This window comes from Apium graveolens, chromosome 11 (genome assembly GCF_009905375.1).
Source record: "Apium graveolens cultivar Ventura chromosome 11, ASM990537v1, whole genome shotgun sequence".
Classification (NCBI taxonomy): domain Eukaryota; kingdom Viridiplantae; phylum Streptophyta; class Magnoliopsida; order Apiales; family Apiaceae; genus Apium; species Apium graveolens.
Window position 1 is genome coordinate 12,036,783 of NC_133657.1, and position 21,459 is coordinate 12,058,241.

Here is a 21,459-nt window from a genome sequence, read left to right on the forward strand (position 1 = left end):
ACATTTTTGTGTTCGAGTTCGAGCTCGAGCCCGAGCCCTTAACGAACCGAGCCGAACCGAGCCCTTAACGAGCCGAACTCGAGCTTGTTCGCGAACAGCTCTAATTAAAATCTCGCATTAATGAGAGGCTAAGTCCTTTAGTCTCGTTATTCTTTTATTTTTTAAAAAATAGATTGTCTTTCAGAGTTAAACCTTTTTAAAATAATACTCTCCCAATCGAGAAAATTTATTATTTTACCGAATTTATTATCTTATTGATATACTAATAATTTATTATTTTATCAATAAAGTAATATTTTATTAATTTACCGAATTTTTGTGGTTTACATGATACAAGAATTTTGGTGAAATAAATGAAGGTATCGAAAAATTAAATGAATATATTATAATTTACGATATAGAAATGAAACAGATGTTGAGTTTTTCTTAAATTACCAAGCCAAAATGATATGGTTATAGAATCAACTACGATTGAAGAAATTATTTAGTAAATAATAAACATTGGTGAAGGAACTGAAAGAACTGATCCTACACAGGATTATAACAGTAAACAGGATTATAACAATATCGTCCCAAACCTATTTCAAGTAATCAACACTTTGAACAACATAAGAGGAATTATTTACGTTTTACATAAAATCAAGTATGATGTTAATTTTGATTTTGGTGGAAAGCAAAAACAAGCTACTATATATTCTTATTTTTAAAAGAATTAAATTTTGTATATATATATATATATAGCTAAATGATCAAATAGAAATCTAATTTAAAATAAAAACTAAAAACCAATCCTCCACAATTGATCTATTAGCTCCCTGATTAATCACAACCGTTCATTTCCTTTATTAAAAAAAAGAAGAAAAAGACAGAGATACGCGTATTAATCACAGCATAACCGTTTTCAGTTTCTCTCTCTACTCTTTCTCTCTCCTCAATCTGTCTCTCCTCTCGTACATCTCTATCTCTCAAATCTCTATTTGGATACAATCTCTCTCGAAGCTATCTTGTATACTATCTCTGTTTCTTCGTCTCATTCGTATGCGCTTGGATCATTAATTAGCTTTTTCAAGATGATAACAACAGATTTGTTGAAAATCAGTAATAATCAAGGTAAATATGTATTGTTTTGTTTATGTTACTATTTTTGTTGATTAAATTTATGGTTTTGTTGATTTAATACTTTAATTCGATATAATTTCCAGTCAATTATTGTTTCTAACATTTTTAGTGATTGTTTGCTTTTTTAAACTGTTTTATTGATTTTTTCTGTGAATACTTGATATTGCTATTTAATACTTTAATTCGAAGTTATTTTAATGTTGAACTGATTTGAAAGTTGAATTAGATGAACGTTATATTCATTGTTTTGTGTATTTATTTGAGTATTTTTACTGATTCATTGTTTAACTGTTTCAATGCTTGAGTTAGATTTAGCTGTTTAAATGATGAAAGTTATCTTTTTGTTGAACTGATTCGAAAGTTAAATTAGATGAAAGTTATATTCATTAGTTAGATTGAGTATTTGAGCTGTTTATATTCATGTTTCTTATGAAAGTGTTTAAAATGTTAATGAATCAGTTACATATTATATGTTTTAGTTGAGTATTTCACTTATTTTTTAGTTATTTATATTTTTTATACATTTTTAATCCATTTATAATTATGTTAATCAAGGATATGTTTTTATGCTTAGGTTCGAGTTGTGGCGACTCGTCTCAGATTAATTCTGGTCTAATTAGTAGTGGAGGTTCAGAAGTTAGTGAAATTTCAGTTACAGATTATATTGTTTCACCTGGTGGTATGAAGCATTATTTGCCTAGTTATGTAGGTGATATTAGTGTGCCATTCGAGAATCAAGTCTTTGACAATTTAAATCAAGGTTACTATTTTTACAAAAATATGCTCGGTTGAGTGGCGGTATTCGCAAGACAACAGAGAAGAAATATGCTGATCGGACTATTACACTTAAACATTTTGTTTGTAGTTGTGAAGGATTCAACGATCCTTATGATGAAAAGAAAACTCTTAAGAAAAGACGCACAGTTTCTCAAAGGTGTGGATGCAAAGTGTAAGAACCCAAATTTTTGACATCGGTAAAAGACCTCTATGAATAGTAATATAATAAATTGAATTTTTGAGACCTTGTAAAATGCTAAATGAATAGTAACCCTGACAGACGGGAAAAAACTTTTAGCCCACAATATGTTGTGCATGAGAAAATAAGATTCGAAGTTGATATTATGATTGTACATACCAAATGAGTTTATGTAAACGCTATTAGTTTTCGAAGAAAACGAACTTTGAAAAATGACCATATTTACGAATCATCGAGGATTACGGGAATCAAAATATAATTACAAATTTAAAACCCTACGGATTTATATTCAAGTATGATAATTCAAAGCATAAGGAATAAATACGAAAGGATTTACGTCGCAAACCATTTTCGAGAAAGTATTACGAAAACATTTAAGCGACCGAGCGAACGCGTAAACGCTTAAATAAACGTAATGCACTAACTAACCATGATAGGAAAGTAACCATAATTACTTTATCAAATAGTGAGCTAAGGTATAGGATGATCAACCAAGGGCTAAAGAATAGTAAGTTAAATGGCTAAGCTAATTAGGTTAGCTTGTAAACTAGGAAGCCTAGCTAGATTTGTCCAAGGATTTGGCAACAAGAATAAATCCTAGGATATATACTAGAGAATAAAGATCAATTACAAGCTACCACTTGCATTATTTCCAAGAAGAAACCAAGAAGCAACCAAGAAGCTGAAAGAGATATGTCCTAAGTCCAATCATGTATGAGGATTTAGGAATAACTTTTATGTAAACTGTTTTGATTTCATTGATATTAATAAAAGGCTTGTTTTGTTTTTATTGCGGGCTCTATCTATTTAAATGTTTAAATAAGATATACCACAGGTTAGAGTAAAGCTTTTTATGGATTATGATGAGATCATAACAATGAGACCTAAAAGATGATAACTCTAAACTTAAATAGTTCCTGGTCGTAGGATTACTAACTGGTAATTAATAATCCACAAAGATCGGTACATATATGTTTGCTTCATTATGAAGGATGTCTGTTCTCATAGACATTTGTGTGGTGACACTATAGCTAGTATGTAGGTGCTTATTATAGAATAAGTTCACTGAACATGACTCACACAACTGAACAACTGATGGAGTTCACTCACGTGTCAGCAGTTGTTCACATAGTGATAGTTGTACAACTATCCTTAGACTTGAGATCATCATAGTCATCTTGTGTACACTGAACTATGTTTTGGTTTAGTTCTTAGTCTCAAGGGACAATTATAAGGGCTCTACTGGGTATAGGAATTTGTACATGAAAATAGTGTATGATCAATAAAGGATCTACCTCTTCTAGTGTAGGAAGAGAATGTTCAATGTTGATCCACTTATGTTAGTTCAGGATTCTCTGGCCAGAGTGAATGAAATTAGAAAGGAGTTTCTAATTTACATTAAATAGAACTAAGCATAGTGAATGGGAAAGCAAGTGATTAAATAAGATAGGCTTGACACAAGTTCTATGCCTTGTATTTAATCGTGACATTGCATGGTAGAAGGAATTAATTGTACGGTAACTACTCACTGAATAGGTTCTTGGTATTCTAAGTAGTGAATTCGTATTATCCGGATAGTCGCGATATGCTGAGAAGTATCCCTCACGATGTAGAATAAATATGATTAATTAATTAATCATATTTAATGAATTATAGAATTTATATAGATAATGCTAAAATAGTTTTATTATTATTTATTTCTACTACCGGCTTAATATTGAACCTACAGGGTCACACCATAAAAGAGAATGATTTAATGGTGGAGGAATTAATTAATAATGGCTGATAATTATTTATTTATGAAATAAATAATTAATTGGAAAATTTAATAATTAATTAAATGAGATTTAATTGATTATAAATTAATTAAGAAAAGGTTCTTAATATTATTAATTAAGAATTTAATTTTTGGAAATTAAATCAAGTGAGAGAATTATTTCTAAAGAGTTTAGAAAAAGGATTAATAATTAAAAGGTGTTTTAATTATTAGTGAGAATAATAAAGGGTTAATAATAATAATATTTTATGGGAAAATTTTCAGCTGAAAATTTTGCCTATAAATATACTATTATAAACCCTATTTTTGCCTCAACCAAAAAGATTTACAAAACCCTAATTCTCTCCATCTCCTCTTCCTTCATTACATCATTTTCTTGGTGGATATCGGTGGAGTGCTTCATACTTGAGGAGCAGCTGCTAAGGATCTCCGTTCATCGTTCTTGGATCGCTATTAAAGACCTCAATCTTTCCATTAACGTAAAGCTTCTTAAGGTAAACACACTGAACTACGAATTAAATATTATTTTTTTGCATGGATCCTGCGGAGGGTTTCGGTTTTTTAAGATTAAATTTACGTTTTCGCTGCGTTTATGTACTAAAAATCCTTCAGAAGCAACCAAGGAAGCAAACATAAAAACACTTCTTCTCTCCCCATTTCTTCCATTCGGCTTCTTCTTCTTCACCAAGAAATCAAATTCAAAACCTCAAGTTCTAGCCATGGTTAAATCCTCCCATTAATTCTCAAGCTTCCTAACAACCAAACTAAGGTAAGATAAATCTTTGATCCCTTTTTATCAAGGTTTGATGGGTGAAATAAAATCAAGAAAGTTGCTAGTGAATAGTATGAATAGTAACTCTTCTTTGGTTTCTTGATTTCAATGGTGGTTTTAGGTTCCAAAAACCATACCAAGCACTCCCAAGACTCCACCATCCTCAAGAACACATCTCAAGCTTTCAAGAAAGGTAAAAATCTTTGACCCAACTTTATTTAAGATTCAAATTCAAGATCCTTTTAGTATGTAGTTATAAACCTAGTTTTAGTGGTGATATTGTTAAGATCTTGATGTTTAGTTAAGTAGATTTAAGGTTGATTGTTGTTGCCTCAAAAACATGATGTTCTTGAGAGGAGTTAGTGTATTGATGATGATATGGTGATTGTTGGTGGTAGTATGAAGATTTAAGGCGTAAACGAAACTCCGATCATAAACGTAATCTCGATAAAACGAACAAAATGTAATTTTAAGTTTCTGTAGAAAGTCCCAAAGATGTAAACTGTAGTTTCTTGGAAAATAACCATAGATTATGATAGATAATTTTATAAGGATCGTTTAGGGCTTAAATCGCTTGATTCCGATTTACGAATCAAAAGTTATGGCCGGTTTACTAAAAGTCATTTACGCGACAAAAACTGCTACAAATTACGAATTTTGAAAATATAAAGGATCGATTTAAAAGTGTTCATAAATCATGAAATTTTTACAGAGAGTAGCATATTGAGTTTCCTAACTGCCATAAAAATTTCAAGTGAAAATAATTATTTTTCAGTTTTATAAAAATATCGGAGCCGAGACAGCGCGATTAGAAACCGTAGAACCCATAAGCGGAGCCGACGGCGAAAAATGAAAATGAACTTAAGATTCTTTGAAAAATGAAGCGGTCATGATGTGAATAAGGACTTAAAGGAATAATAAGGATAAAATAAGTTGAGAGGGTGCATTATAATTAGAGCATGAGTGCGGGTAGCCGTAAATTAGAACGGGACCTAACGAAGTGAATTATGTTTTGATTATAGATTTCCGAGCGGAACCTAGAGCATCCTCCACCTCGAGATACCCAGGCAAGTTTTCAAACCCTACCTTTTAAGAACTGTTGTGTTATGAATATTTTACAAAAATGTGATATATGCATGAGATTGCTTTAAACTGTTTTACGAAGTTTGAGATGTATTACATTACTCTATTGTTGATAATTTCTAGTATATGTTCATACCGAGTTCGAAATGTTATATTTAGACCGAGAGTCGGTCGGTGTAAGTTTATAAAAATCCAGAACTATCCCAGAGGAGTTTATAATTGAGAACGTTAACGCTAGCGAGTAGCGTGGCGTGTATATATTTTAGACCGAGAGTCGGTCAGTTTTGTTTTTATAAAATAAAAATCCGGGAACCATTCCGGTGATATTTATAGGACGATTAAGGTCCATAGTAGTTACATTTCAAGAGACTCAACGTCCACTTACAAATATTAAACACCTCGAGCTTTTATTAAAACAATTTCCAAAGATCGTAATCCCTCAATTATACTTTATCCTTTGGACAAGAAATATTAACTTACTATTCAATTATCAGGGAGAAGTATTCTCTAGTAAATATTTACTTCAATCTTGATTAAATATTAAAGTTTATTAATTTATTAAACATAAATTAGTTGGGGAATATTATTTTATTTTTTAAAGGTAAACTCCTTCGAGGTTTAATTATTTATCGATTATCATTTAATTATTTATTATTTATTAAAGGGTTTTTTTATTATTTAAAAATCATAGAACCAGATTTAAATTACTTTCTGATTTCGAAAATCATTCGAATAATTTCAGATCGTCGGAGAATATATTATCCCGACTTATTTAATATTTTGAATATAGTTTAAAGGAGAAACTTTTTCCCCTTATTTAATTATCTGTTGTCAACGGTCAACTCACATCCTTAGTACTTCCTCCGAAAATCTCGGAAGTACTTACATATATATATATATATATATATATATATATATTTATATCTTAGTAAGATAAACTGTATCTATCGACAAGCAAAATGCTTGGGGGAAACTTCGATGTGGTTCGAGTTCTCGAGATATGATAGAATTCTTTTAAAAGGATAAGGGAGGGGTATACTCTGGTACTATGTGTGCTAGATGGACTACCAAAGGTACCGCAGGCAAAGGTACTCTATGTACTCAGGAACTTGTGAAGTATGTGTATACCCAAAATGGGACACGTAGCCCGAATGCGGCCAGGGTGATAACCGGGATACGAAGGTGTCGTCCTTCTACTAGTAGATAAGGTTACTATTATCGTATTACGACTGATCATTGTATGCGGTTGCTCCAACGAGTGTCCTATTCTTCCAATTGGAATTGTGATGCAATACCGTAACCCAAGCCTAGGTGCTGGATTTACCATTAAGGTATTCGCATGATAATAAAATCCACTAAAGAATTGTTTTCATGAGAAGGTGTGTGTCACCAAGGAAAATTATTTTTGAATAAAACGTAATTATCATATATGATGTTTTACCTGAGTTTATCATACAATCATTTTTATACTGTACATTATTATAATGGGCATTATAGCTCACTCTTGCTTTCTTTTAAATGACACAACACAACAGATAACCAGTATGCCAGTGTGGGACTCAGTCGCTCGCAGTCATGGGGAGAATCCCTGGCAGCTTTGTCTCAAGTGTGCCAGAGTATCAGATAGGTATAAGATATCAGTCGTAATTATTGTAACTTCATGTAGAGGTTATGAATAATTGTTTGTGTAAAGTACATTTGAGTTTTAATAACAGATGATACTTGTTGTACGTCGTTTTAAAGGCTATAACTTGTGAGTGTGTGAGATTGGGGGTCTGTGATACGAAATTATTGGATTATTGAGTTAATACAGGTTACACATGATTGAAGGATTGCGTGACGATCCAGATTCCTGACCCCGGATTTGGGGGCGTTACACAAAGCCAAAATGATCTTGAAGTACATGGGTGGTAACAAATATTTTATTAAAACTTTTGTTGAATTGCACAACCATCCATTAGCTAGTGAAACTGGTCGTCAGTTTTTGAAGGCTAATAAGGAGATGAATATTAGTCTTAGAACTATTTTTTTTTATATTTCGAAAGTGAATATTGGTGTCAGCAAAAGTTTTTATTTTGCGATGGAAATGGCTGGTGGTTATGGAAATGTCATATTTTTATTATCCTCATATAATTTTCACAATCCTTTTTATTAAAGTCATATTTTCATGACCTCCGTGTTGAACCACCGGAGTATTAAAACTCTTATTTCATCGCAATCTCAGCTTCATCATATAAATTAAGACTTCTTTTTGCATGTTGGGTCAATTTTCTGTTGTGTCTAAAATAATGAGCTTTACTTGGACTTAAATCATGATTTTATTCATTGTCAAATTGAGTCACACACCACCTATCATCTTCCAATTTTTTTCACAAAGTCTTGCTTTACAATCTAATTTCACAATAGGCTTGGGGTTTAAACTATCCATAACTTTTCGTTGAGGATCACCATATCTATGACATGTTATTGTTACATACGTATGAACTCCATGAACTTTCCTAGTATCTCTTATCATAACTCCAAACCCATTTTGTAAGCCGTATCGTCTCTAAAATCATAAACTTCTCTATCAGAATTGAATAAGGTATTTACCTCAGGAGGTGCAAGCTTTTCAGTACTTTTTTCATCATTATTTTTCTCTTTTTCGGCTGATTGTTTTGATTCTTAATCTTCTTCATTGTTCATATCGTCGGTCCCGTGATTTTCAACTTCTAACTCCATAATCTACATACAGAACACGATAAAATAGAACTATTAAAAATAATTAACTGTATATATATATATATATATTTGTGTGGGTATATACGTATTCAAAAGATATTCAAGTAAATTAATAACCAAAGTGATACTTGTTGAAGAACGGACATTGATTTATCAAAAGGAAAAAAACAGTAGTATAGAAACGCTATAAGTTAAACTAGTGAATACTTGTTCTTTTTTTATTAACTAAAATTTACAAAATAATAGAATATTTACAATAAAAATTGGGTCCCCAATCATTCCTAAAAATATGGTTGTCAGTTGTAGTGACTTTTTATGTATGCCAAGATTTATTGTATAATTAATATTTTCTTTGCTAATTTAGATAACACTTCATCACTTTGAACTAAACTTTTCCCCGATCGACTACTTTTCAAGCTTCAAGAACTAAAACATTTTCTTAATATATTAATAAAAATAAAATGCGTAACGAATTTGTATATTATCTTTTGAGAAATTATCAAAGACACTGCTTTTTTAAAGTTTACTTGTAAATTTTTCATTTTTTTGGAAAGAATTACAAAAATATGGTTTAGAATTAAAATCAACCACATTTGCAACTTCTCTAAAAAAGTACTAATTTTTTTTATTGCAATTAAACATCGAATTGCATGTGAGTTTGCATATTGTTGTAGCGTGTTGTAGAATCGTATTTTGCAAAAACGTTGTATTTTTGCAAATTAAAATATTTTAAAAAAATTATTTTTATAAATTATTTTTTTTAAAGATCGTATTTCTAAAAAAAAAATTCAAAAAGTTATATTTTTGAAAAAACCTCTTATCTTTTTTATGCTTATCGAATTGTGATAGATTTTTATGGTTATTTGATGAAAAAATGAAATATAATTGTTTTAATTTTATAATTTCTCCCAAATATAAGTAGGAAAATTTTAATAAAAAATGCTAGAGGCCACTAAAAAATTGTTATAATTTTCCCCTAATTATCTTATAAATGGTAATTATTTTCGTAATTATATGAGACCGCGCGTACATCCATGCATGTTTACGAATTAAATTTTATCACTTTTTATACTACTGTTATTTTATAATTATTTGAAAAAAATGGAACACCCAATATTACTTAATTATAATTTGGAGAGACATATTATACAAGCTAGGTCCAATCTTTTTAAGAAGGATGTGAATAATCAACTTTTATGGTAGAATATATTTTTGGACAAATTATGAGTTACCTAACTTTTTCAGGTACACCCCAGGTGGCGAAGAGCTGACGTGAGGTTAACAATTCATTACACGTGTTTTAAAAATTCTTGATTTAACTGATTAATTTTCTGCGTGGTATCCGAACAATCCAATTTTTAAAATTTGACTAATTTTTACGAGTTTTTTTATTCGAGTAGATATAATTATTTATTAAAATTTAAATATTCTGTTCTTTTAAATATGAACAATTATAAAAATTATGATATAATACATATATATTTGTTAATAAATAATTAATATATTTAGAATAATACTGTGAATATAATTTAATATTATTATACATCCGATTTGTAATCCAATTAATCCTTCTGATTACTCCGCGATTTTCAATTAATCTTAGTCGGTATCTCGACTGATCTTGCCCGATTCCTAATTTTTATAATATTGTTATTTTATAATTATTTGAAAAAAATGGAACACCTAATATTACTTAATTAAAATTTAGAGACACATGTAATACATGCTAGGTCCGATCTTTTTAAGAAGGATGTGAATAATCAACTTACAATAGTGGAGTATATTTTTGGACAAATTATGAGTTACCTAACTTTTTCCGGTACACCCCAGGTGGCGAAGAGGCGACGTGAGGTTAACAATTCATTACACATGTTTTAAATTTTTTTGATTTAACTGATTAATTTTATGCATGGTATCCGACCGATTCAATTTTTTAAAATTTGACTATTTTTTATGAGTTTTTTTATTTGAGTAGATATAATTATTTATTAAAATTTAAATATTCTGTTCTTTTAAATATGAACAATTATAAAAATTATAATATAATACATATATATTTGTTAATAAATAATTAATATATTCAGAATAATACTTTGAATATAATTTAATATTAATATACATCCGATTTGTAATCCAATTAATCCTTCGGATTACTCCGCGATTTTCAATTAATCTTAGTCGGTATCTCGACTGATCTTGCGTGATTACTGATTTTTATAATACTATTCATTATAAATAAATTCTTTTTAATTTTTAAAATTTGAAATTATTTGATAAATTTTATTCAGATGTTAAACATACTTAATGCTGTTACTAATAAATTAGGCGATTAGCCAATAACAAATATGAAGTACGGATTAAAAATAAGATTTTAATAAAATATTTTATAATATATATGTGTGTGTATCAAATTGAATATTGTATTCCTAGTCACTTCCCCAAAAATTCCAAGTCACTTCTTCGTATCTCTTCTTTCTTTTCTGGTCAAGCTCTCTTTGTGTGTTTTGATATTGTGTTTAAAACTCAAACACTAATTGCCCTTCATTATTTTAGCATGAGCAATAACCCATGCGACAAAAAATACCTAACACTTGAAAAGCATCATATATATAATTTTTATTATTTAAAGACGGCGAAAATAGTGATCTACCTTCATGTATTTTATAATCTCTTAGACTAGACATTGTTGGGCATATTAAATAAATGGGCAGATAAATATCACAAATAAACAAAATCGGGAAAGCAACCAATTAATGAAATAAACACGAAGGCACGAACAATATATATAATTAGAGACTGAATTGATAAGAGATAGGAGAAATTACTTAAATAGTTGAAGCTTTATCAAATTTAGAAATTAGATGAGTCGTCAAACCCTTGAAAAGATTTGATTAATCTTGAAGAGAATATTGTCCCAATTATGTTGTGATGAGTTGCAGTAATATTGCTTCCAGGAAAAAAAAAACAGCTCAGAGCGATCCGTTTACTACTGTGATAAGGCACAACAACGACCACATCAATTCACCGAGAATATATATGAATATATGTAAATATATGTGGGTGAGAGTCAGAGAGATGACATTTTAGGGTTCCTATCTTTTTGCACAATCGATCTCACTCCTCATATTTTTTCACGCAATCAATTCTCTACGAAAGTAACGTATGTAATCTGATATATTATATATAATTTCCATACAAGTCTACTTATTATTATTATAAAATGATAATAATCCTCAAACAAATATTAATATATAATATAGTATAATATATTTATTTATACACAATCATGTATATGGTTTTAATAATTGGCTTTCTAGTTCAGGACCTGACTAAGGCCCCGGACATACTACAACTTTTCAGCATACTTTCAGGACCTGAACTACAACCTTAAGCCCTGAACTGAGCGGAAACTTTCTTTATACCATTTACAGGCCATGAGCCTAAGCTCACGTCCTCCACATTTCAAGAAAATTAACAATTTACTTCTAAGCTAAAACTAAAACAGTTCTTATACAATGAAACAATTTTTCTCTCATTTCTTCAGGGATTCTAGTAAAAAATGTCTTATACTCAAATACGAAAGTTTAAATTCTTATAGTAAGGAACAATATTCACTTATTAGTATCCGGGAATTACATCAAGAACACTTATATCACATGTCTTAAATTTTTAATTTCCTAACAGACATATAGGCCTTGCAATTAATAGTGTTATTGCTTATCTTATCAATAAGCTTCATGATCTCAGGACATTAGTAATCATCATTTCAATTTGAGTTAATGTCTACTTTCATCCTTATCTAATGTTATTCTTTTTGTTAACATACTAAGTAATTATTAATCTCGCTGTAAGACACTATGCATGAAAAAATGCATTGATTATTTAATTAGAAATTTATGATCAAGTTTAAGTAAGCAAAATAGACATGTATATATCAATTTTCAAATTGATTTGAAGCTCTCCTGTAAATTTAAAGTGTTGAAGTTATTGTAGATATTAGGATTAAACTTGTTCGTACTCCAAGTTGTTGAATTCTTGTGCGGACCATATAATGACATCTCTTTATGTGAACTGGGATGTGACATTATACGTACTCCAGAATAAGATATGCATCAAAGGTCCAACAAATATTATATCATAGTACCAGCTTATAATATTCATACAACAATATCTTTCATTTATTGTATGACAAACTTGCTCTAATGTAAAGTCAATTCCTTAATAAATCTACAAGAAAAATCACACCAAAACCGAGGATAAAACATGAGTAATAAAAATGGAAACCAAATATATATTATTGTAATAAGTTTTGTCTATAAGATGCAGTTGTACAATCTTTCATATTTGACTCTTTATCTAACATGACTATCAATCTTGATATTCTTGGTAGGCTCATCAAATAAAATATACAAATTGATATTTAAAGCATGCTTGCTTTAACTGGAAATGGTCACAAAAGTAAAATTTACCAAAACTTCACAACATACGAAAATTAACTAACTTTAGCTTATCTCACAATAAGTAGTTGTAATAAACCTACATTCAGATTTTGCTAAGGAATGTAGAACTAGTCAATCTCATCCATCTCGTGCTTTTTTTCTCTTTCTCCGGTCCCTAATGTCAAAAACCCAAGTAAAAGTAGGTCCCTAAAGTAACATGTGGTAATAATCTATTTTTGCTTACCTATGTTGGAAATAAGGAAATTACTTAACTTCACAACATAACTAGTAAGAGACAACCATGAGATTTGATTAACACCCTAATCATAATCATAATATGTTGTGAATGTGGGGTGGGATTAACAACCATCAACAAACCTTGGTGTGAATAGTCTTTGTATATCATAAAACTCTGTAAACTGCAAGAATATAATCTAATATAGGCTTAGCTTAAAACTAATCAGATAATATGTGAATGGATAGAACTTTTCCAGTTTACCTACAATGAAAAACAGTAATATATTAACAAGTTTTCTTGAAAAAAAAATACATACGCCATAGAGAGTAGGGGGATGTTATTGTTAAAATTATGATTTATGCTCCATGGGAACATAATAGGTTTAGCACATATAAGGCATGTATGAGTCAATATGTTATATGTAAACTTTCTTTGGTGAATGGAAATGCCTCTCAGATATGCTTGTTCAGTACCCTAGAAGCAATTTGGAGTACCAAGATATTTAACCTTAAACTTGATGCTAAGAAACATAATAGTATCTATTAATCTCTAACAATTAATAATGGTGATTTGTAAGGGGGTTGAATACAAATCAACCCTTTTTGTTATTTTTGAACAAAAATATTATTGCTCGAAAATGAAATAAAGAAAAATACACGAATATCTCCCCCTATTTCACAATATTCGTTCAAAACCACATTCACCGGTACTATTGCCTTGCATATTCAACTATGATCATCTTCATCATTTCATATTATACAAGTTAGTGATTTATGTAATACAAATAGTGATTAAAATTTAAATTTGATAATTTTGAATATAATCAAATTGACAGTATGAAGAGAACTGAAGATGGTTTAGGTAGATTAGTGATGGGGTGATTAGAGATGGCAGAAATAATTTGAGGGGGTGATAGGTTGATTGTAATGGAAGATGGAGAAGGTGATGCTGATGATTTCACGTATCTGGCGTAAGTGGGTTTACTATTAAGTTGGGTTGGGCTTTAGTTGATTAGGTTGATTTCTAATTTTTATTATAAGGTCCTTATATATATATTGAAAAAATAATCTGTGTAAATTACAAGAAAATTTTCAAATCTGCATTTTCAGTGTTTCTCTCAAGATGATTCTTTCTACAGATGAACAGTCTAAAAATATTTCTTGACATATACTACTACTACCTGATTTATATATCACCAAGTTACAATCTTTACTAGAAATACATAACTTAGTATTCTTGGCCTAGTAAAACTACTTCTGCATTTTTTCCCATGTGGCTTGATAAATGAGACTAGATTTTATCTTGATGTATTGCTTTGAATTCCCTCCAATTTTCCATGCATGTAAATAGAATGTTTCATCTTCTTCAGAATTCAAGATAATATGCAAAGTTTGTCTTGGATCCCATTTTCTTTGCTGAGATTCCAATCAACCCATATTTTGTATTAGAATCAGGATTTGACCACTATCAAGTCACTATGAGAGGATCAATGCTTTATTCCCTTAGGTTTTGGTGATTTGTCAAAATAAAAGCGAGAAATAAATTAGATTTAAGTCACATAGAATTCCCTGTTAGGGTTTTATGTGTGACACTTTTCGGAAATCAAGTCGAACTAAGTCAAGCTAGTCATATCTTTCTAAAATACTTTCTTACATGTGATAAATGATATTGGCTTAGTATTTATTGGGGTTGTCGGAAAAGATAAATGAATTTTTCTCTCATCCAGAAGGCTGCTTTTACATATGAAAAATTCTTAAAAAATCTTCCACTTGAATTTTACACTTGAAACTTGGAATTTATACTTATTATCTTGATTTCTATCATGCGTAAAGTTTTTCTAAATTTTGAATGATAAAAACGTGTGGGCACTTGTTTCTATGAAAATTTGATTTTTTTTTCAAGTAGTATATTGTAGGAAAATTCCACCTACCTTCCTTTTTGCTTTATGTGCCAACTCGCATTTAAAAATAAAGCAAAAATACTTATTTTTGGCCTATAAAAGGACCCCACCCCCATCCATTCATTTAAGCCTTTTGAGCCAAATATATGCCAACAAAATAAATCCTGAAACTCTCTCTACTGCCTTTTAAGTTGTACAAACGTTTCTAGAGTGTAATCCCTTTTTATTTCATGATTGAACATCATTTTGGATTATTTTTCTTCACCAATTTTCCTCATCGAAACACACCTTTGATCACCCATCTTTAGGCAATTTTCAAGCCTTGTCTAGGCTGTGTTGGGCCTAAAACAACCAATAGAATAGAGCCCACTTATAGGCCCATATAGAACGGACTATAAATACACTTGTAAACTTACTAGAAAAAGGATTGGAAATACTACACTTTAACAATGATGCTAGAAGGAGCTCTTACCTCATCCCAGAACACAAAAACGAGCAACAATTCAAAATTACAAATCAAGCTCCAAAAATCACAGATCGATTTAAATTTTCCATAAACAATGAATAATAGCAAATAAAATCCACAAATCGAGGCTAAACATGTAGACTAAGCCCCAATAATCATATATCGAAGCTCAAAATCATGGATCGAGCTTTAAATCACTACAAAATCAGATCTCATTACTCTTGCTCCAATTAAGAAGGTATAGATCGACTTTAATTCTTCGTAATATTGAAGAATGGCCAACGAAGCACAAGGCGCGAGTAGAAAGATAACTCTGAATACTAGAGACATTGCTAGTATCAAAGAAAATGAGATGAATAAAGCTTCAATGAATCCTCAAGCCTTATTTCAGGACGGTTACAGCTCCAATTCAGGTGAGAGGCCATTTGGCTAAAATTCGACGGGTGAACAGCTCAGATCTAGAAAGGATAAGTGAACTTTAGTTCTCACTTCACAAAGTAAACAAGTATTATTAAGCAACGTTAGGCTACATCTGGAATAGAGAAAACAACACAAAAAAGAAGCTCCAGAAGAAATAAAACTACCAGATGAGGTAAATGAACTGGATGAAGACCTGCGCCTTCTAGAAAAAGAGCAAAGTCGGGAGGATCTGATATCTCTTCGGAGAATCAACCGTCAAGAGAAACTGTGAAAGAAAAAGTAAATGGAAACCTCAAAGTACCTTCTATAGACCAGTTCAATGGCTCCACCGACCCTTCACACTTAATCCACCTCTTCGAATCTGATGAGAGACCAAGATGTTCGGATCCAATGTGTAAGAAACACCGATAAAAAAACAATCGAACTTTCATCCTTACTTTGCAAGGAAAGCAAGTGATAATAAGTAAAGATGGATTTTATCTGTAAAAATCAAGCAACGAAATAACATTACAAGAAGAAGTTGGAAGTATCCAGTCGTCTAGGTGTCTGGGTCTTGAAGGTCTTTGGATCGCTCCGTACAATAGGACCACCGACAATTTGACTGAGGTCGGGGAACTGATAAAAGGCCAGCTCAGAAGTCCCGAAGTCATGAAAAGAAAGAAAAAAATCCCTCTTCTACCTCGGAAAACTCAGAAACCTCTTGAAAAATGTGAATTCGTAATGCTCATATTAACAAAGCCTAGATATTAGCTATACTCAAGGCAAGCCCAGGATACAGGCCCCCGAGGTCCATTAACCCGAATAGGCCTTCAAGCACCAGGTTCTATAACAACCACAAGGACACATAGAACATGACAACAAGGTGCTACTAGTTAAAGAACTTGATTGAGCACAAAGTCCAAAGCAGAAAGTTTTCAAATTTGCTGTTAAAGATGAACCGATACAAAGAATTCTGAAGAAGGGCTACACCTGAGTGATGACCTCCTCGAAGAGATCATAGACTTTATATAGTTCAAAGTAGCCAATCTCAGGGTAAAAATATCAAGGTCTACAATGCGAAAGTAAAATCAAGAGGCTTTAAGGTAAACGATCTAGTGCAGAGGCTACAACTGCAATGCCCTCCAAACAAAGCAAAATGTCTACTCCAAGGGAAGGACCATATAGGGTCGTAAAAGTCACCCGCTGTTGCACCTATAGCCCCTCTCACCTCGATGAAACTTTGGTAACAAAATCCTGGAACTCCATCCACCTCAAACAGTTCTACCCCTAAATGTTCCACAATAAAATTTCCTTTTAAATTGTTAAGTCATGGTATAAGTAAGTTTATGTATTACAGTTTCATCCCCGTAAAGGAAAATTGTGAAGTAAGTCGACATATGTGATCTCCATTTGTTTCATGAATAAATGTTATCTCTAAGTAAATCCTATTTTCTTTTCTCATATCTATCACAACATGCATTGAAGTTTCCTAAAATACCTTTAGGAGTTCTAGCGTTCAAAGTCACACACTTCACTTAGCATGTTACAATTTCAAAAGTTCAAGTAATTCGATTTGAATTCTCTTTTTTTTTTACATTTAACAACGGTTATCTGGTTGTTTTAGAAAAAGTCACTTTCTTTGAAAACCTTCATATTTCTACAGTAAAAATATATATATACATACAAACATGTTTGTTTTTTACAAAGCATATAAGATAGTATTATCGTCAACTCCAAGTCCAAAAAGGTGCTAGTAACCACTCGATCGAAAAAGGCCACAACAAAAGCCATAATGCACTGCACGAAATGAAAACTCCAAAGGAAAAGCACTCCAAAACAAGCATGGTACAAAAAAAACACTTCAAATAGAAAGTTCGTTGTTCTTATATAAGCATATCCTACAAACACCACAAGTAGCTCATCGAGATCCAACAGTTAAAAAAGATTGTTAAGCAATCACCAAAAGTAAAACATTAGCTCACGTCTCCAAGCAAAAAGAGATATTTATAAAACACAATAGAAACGAAAACAAAACATAAGATAAGTAAACAAAATGGTGTTCGATACACTCCGATATGGCAACGTACCACTTCTTAACATGCTTGAAGAGCTTGACCCCCATGAAGTTCAACAATCTCCCAAAAAAGTACCTTCTATAGACCAGTCTGGTGGCTTCATTGAGTCTTCAGACTTCGTCCACCTCGTCAAGGGTCGAATCACCTTTTACGATGATTCAGAAGTCATGAAGCACCAGTTGAATAACTTCAAAATAGAGATGGAAGAAAGAACAAATATGTTTGAAGAGATAACTGTTAATTACTCAAATGCAGAAGAGACTACGTCCATACATGGTCTCCTCCTTGAAATGGTCTTCAAAAAGAATCCCATAATATTTGAGAGGAAACTAAACCTGTGGCAACAATAGAAGTGACAGAATCTAAAGAAGGCCAGATCAACAATCATCCTCCGCTACAAAGAAAAGATAAAGACCTAGTCGTACCTCGGAGGGGTCAAATTCTTAAAGGATGCCGCCACTATAAGGGAATTGGCCTCCCATTCCTGAAGAGGAAAGCGATCTCACAAAGCTTAACATCTGCAGAGTACCGATCATTGGCATCCTTAATACAGATCCATAATACAAGCCACCAAATCTCATGAACCTCAATCTAGCGACAAATACTACGAGTACTAGGAAGACACGAAACATGTATTCTGGTCAGTTGTCTCATTTCTCATTTCCCTAATAAGATCTATGAGTTGAAAGCTTGATTTTCGAAGTCTACATCTATTAGTTCAAAACTAGTGTACTACGCCAGTTGAAATAAGTAAAGGAAATACCATAGAAAAACTACACCAATGGAATGAGAACTTGCTAATGTTTGAGACTCGAGAGAGAGTTCAACATGTCAAAAATAGTTCTATCATCTGAGTACCAAACAAGAAGAGTAATTTAGAATCGACGGAGTCATCCCCCTCATGAGTCCTGAAATGCCTCAACTAAAGGTACTACTCCGCTTGTCTGAAAGAGCCCGATACATACCGTCTTGAAGACCTCAATCTTTCACCAACCCCTAATGCTTATTATACACCTAAAGAAGTCTTAACCATAGAAGCGTTTTCATAAAGAATGTAACAAAGAAGCTCATCGACAATAATACTTCCACAATACTCAACATAAAATTTTACAATGATTACGTGAAAAGAGCATCAAGGTCTACACAAACAAGGGCTGAATGCAAAAACAACTTGAAATCATTCTAAGTTACCTTTAATACTCACAAATTTTGTCAAACTTCTTTTTCAAATGGCTCACTTCACTGACATAACCATCCTCATGAAACATTAGTCCTCTTCAACTTCATCATTATGTGTTATATGACCTCAATCATTTCTATGCTTAAATACTTCTTAAAGTTATCACGGAGAGCGAATCTGAAGTCAAGGACCTCGCAAAACAACAATTTTAAAGACATCGCCAATATAAAATCCAAAGTCTTTCCCAAGATCGAATCCAAAGTTTTCATATATCTCGATGGTGCCTTATGAAGAGAAAATCAAGAAACCTCGCAAAGATCGAAATCAAAGAACTCGCGAATCGCGAATCCCAAATCCTCGCCAATAGCAAATCCAAAAACTATCGAAAAACGAATCCAAAGTCTTCGCCAAGTGCGAATTCAAAAACACCTCACCTAGTGCTAATCCAAATTCCTCGCAAAGAGCGAAACCAAAGACATCGCCAAGCACGAATCTAAAGTCCTCTCCAAATGTAACCCAAAAACACCTCACCTAGAGCGAATTCAAATTACTCGCGAAGAGCGAATCTAAATTTTACGCGAAGAGTGAATCCAAAAACATCGCCATTTATGAATCCAAAAACCTTATGCACCTCGAGGACACCTCAAACCCCGCTTACCTCAAGTAGTATTATGCTCAAAAGGTTCTGATGATTCATAACTCCATGAAAAAGCTTAATACCTCGCACTCCTCACGTAGTATTAGACCTCTCCAACTTCATTAGTACATATTTTGTAACCTCAATCAGTTCTATATTTAAAAACTCCTCGCAAAAGGCGAATCCTAATACCTCGTAAAGCGCGAATATAAAATCCTTGCAAATAGCAAGTCCAAAAACTCACGAAAATCAAATCCAAAATCCTCGTCAAGTGTGAATCCAAAAAACTCGTGAAAAGCAATCCAAATTCCTCGCCAATAGCTAATCCAAAAACTTGCAAAAAGTGAATCCAAAGTCCTCGCTAAGAGAGAATCTAAACAATTTACCAACAACAAATCTAGAAACACGTCACCAAGAGCGGATCTAAAGACTTCACCAACTTCATTCGGCTTCATCAACTTTGTCTAGAGTGAGTCTAAGATTACCTTGCTAAAAGCGAATCTAAAGACCCTGCCAAGAGCGGATCCAAAGACTTCGTCGACTTTATTCGGCTTCATTCGACCTCACAAAGAGTGAATCTAAAAGAGAACTTCTCCTGGAGTGAGTCTAAAAATTTCTAGTTAAGAACGAATCCAAAGAAAATGCAAAAAATGAATCCTACGAACTCACCACAAGCAAATCCAAAGGCCTCGTGCACCTCAAAAATTGCTCACTCTCCAAAATGCTCATAGAGCTCGTGCAAGTGAGCTCAAAGGTCTATAGAATATGATGAACGTACATCACAGCTACAGAGAAGAACGAATCCAAAGTCCTCGTCAAGTACGAATCCAAATAACTTACGAAATGAAAATCTAAAGTCCCCGCCAAGGCGAATCCAAAACACCTCGTGGAGTGCAAACACAAAATGCCTCACACACAATGAATCGAAATGCCTCAATGAGAGCGAATATATATATTTGTGTGTGTATATATATATATAATTAGTTTATATGGATAAAAGTCTAGTCTCTCAATTACATATATATATATATATATATATATAAATCCGGCGCCGAAACAATTTTGGTCGAGCCCCGAGCGATCCTTGTCCAAACAGATTTGTACTCGCGCGATCAATCGATGGACGGGGGATACAATTTCTATGACCGAAGCTTGCCAAGGGCAAGGGCATCGGGCGTGGCTGAACCATCTGCGATGGGGTTGCGCAGAATGCTAGCATCTGTAAAGTCACGGAAGAGCTCTCTTTCTATCCTCCGCTCTAGTTCCACAATGGTCCAGACGAAATCTTCCAAAAGAACAGGGTGCACGGAGCGGTCGGAGATTTATTGAAAAGGCAGCGACGTAAAATTGAGATTCTTTTGTTTACTTGCTTCGCCTCGAATCAAAATGATATATATATAATCAGTTTATATAGATAAAAGTCTAGTCTCTCAATTACATATATATATATATATATATATATATCAATTTATAGGTATATATATATTTGTACTCGAACATTTAGTGTGTATATTGTGTTTCTTGTTTCGATTTATCATTACACACTTTTATTCGTGTTTACTTGCATTTTGTCACTTAAATACACTTATTCTTGAAGTTTATCTTTTTAAAGGCCACTTAAACGATCTTTTGATTCTTGGTTTAAAAGCGAGTAATCTTTTTTATTGTAGGGAACCC

General features: G+C 32.1%; 1 long non-coding RNA gene across 4 annotated transcripts; it reads right to left on the minus strand.

The window, feature by feature from the left end:
• Positions 1–15,547: 15,547 nt before the first annotated feature.
• Positions 15,548–21,197, minus strand: LOC141695217 (uncharacterized). 4 transcript variants are annotated; one of them, XR_012564382.1, is made up of 3 exons: positions 19,157–21,179; positions 16,076–18,483; positions 15,548–15,949 (listed from the first exon to the last, which is right to left on the minus strand). It is a non-coding gene; the product is annotated as an uncharacterized LOC141695217 (long non-coding RNA). The 4 variants fall into 4 exon arrangements; XR_012564381.1 differs by having other exon boundaries at positions 16,076–16,391; positions 17,978–21,178; XR_012564379.1 differs by having other exon boundaries at positions 16,076–21,197.
• Positions 21,198–21,459: the final 262 nt, after the last annotated feature.